General features: G+C 44.1%; 1 pseudogene; it reads right to left on the reverse strand.

Annotated features, from left to right (window-relative positions):
- Positions 1-560: 560 nt before the first annotated feature.
- On the reverse strand, positions 561-715 carry LOC136390136 (small nucleolar RNA U3; annotated as a pseudogene).
- Positions 716-1,228: the final 513 nt, after the last annotated feature.

Below are 1,228 nucleotides of genomic sequence, written 5' to 3' on the forward strand. Positions count from 1 at the left end.
CATAACAAAGCAGGTATACTGGCACACACTTTTGTGAGGAAAGGGGCATTGTTGGTTATTACAATGACACCACAAGCATAAAGTGGTACTGACTCTCAAACACTGTGACAGGGACAGGGTGTATGGTTGTCTTATTCTAGGCTCAGGAATTGTGTGTGTGTGTGTGTGTGTGTGTGTGTATGTGTGTGTGTGTGAGATTAGAAAGGAGAGGTGAAGGACAGAAAAAGTCTCACTCGGTGGGTACAGTTGTAACTTGGCACTAGAGCTTTGAGTTCGGTGGTTCGGTAGACACACATGTGTTGGGGTTATTTTTTCCATGGAACACTTTTGAGGACTTCTCAGAGCAGCACCTCCCCCTGACCACAGGGAGCTGTCAGTGAAGTTTCTGGCATGGGTGGTGCCTCCGCCATGGCCTCTGCCTCAGAATTCACACTCTCAGCTTTACCTCCGGCCCCTTTTCCTGAGTGCACTTCACCCTGGGTGGAACTCTGTCTTGGCCAGGTGTGCCAGTCAATATGGGTCACTGTCACGTCCATTCTGTGGAATCCACGTCTGGCACTTCAGGCTCTGTAGTCAGTTACTGGGCACTTTGTTCTTTTCTGGCCCCATTTCCTTTCTCTGCCAACTCCAGGCCACCTCTTCCTTTTAGGCTTTGACCTTAAGTCAGGTACAACTTGTAACAAGCTATAGAAATGATCCCTGAAAGTATAGTCTTAAGTCAGGTACAACTTGTGTACAAACAGGTATCCTGGTGGCCCCCAGGAATATGTGCCAAAAGCTCTCTAAATATTTCTCTAAAGGTCTACTTTTGATGCTTAGTGTAGACAAATATCCTCTTTCATGCCACAGTCCTCCACAAACTCTCTCTCTAAAGAAATCTTAGCTGCAATTCACTTTAACATCTGGAAGTCTCCGATATCTTCTTTTCTTTTTCTTTTTTGATATCTTCTTATGTAGCCTGAAGGTTGGCAACAGGCTGTAAACATGGGAAGAACCAGTGCCACCATCCAGCTCTATGAAGGTCTAGTACCTTATTTTAGAATATGGAGTACTGAGCACCTGTGATGATGTGTTTAGCCTTTTAAACCCTCAGTTCAAACTCCAAGACAATAAGAAGAAGTCATGTGTAATATCCTGTTACACTAATTTTAATCCGACTCTTTATGTGCTGGAAACAGCATTGGTCATTTTGCATGTAATTTCTCACTAATCCTTATAATAACTCCAT

Source organism: Saccopteryx leptura, chromosome 1 (genome assembly GCF_036850995.1).
Source record: "Saccopteryx leptura isolate mSacLep1 chromosome 1, mSacLep1_pri_phased_curated, whole genome shotgun sequence".
NCBI lineage: Eukaryota > Metazoa > Chordata > Mammalia > Chiroptera > Emballonuridae > Saccopteryx > Saccopteryx leptura.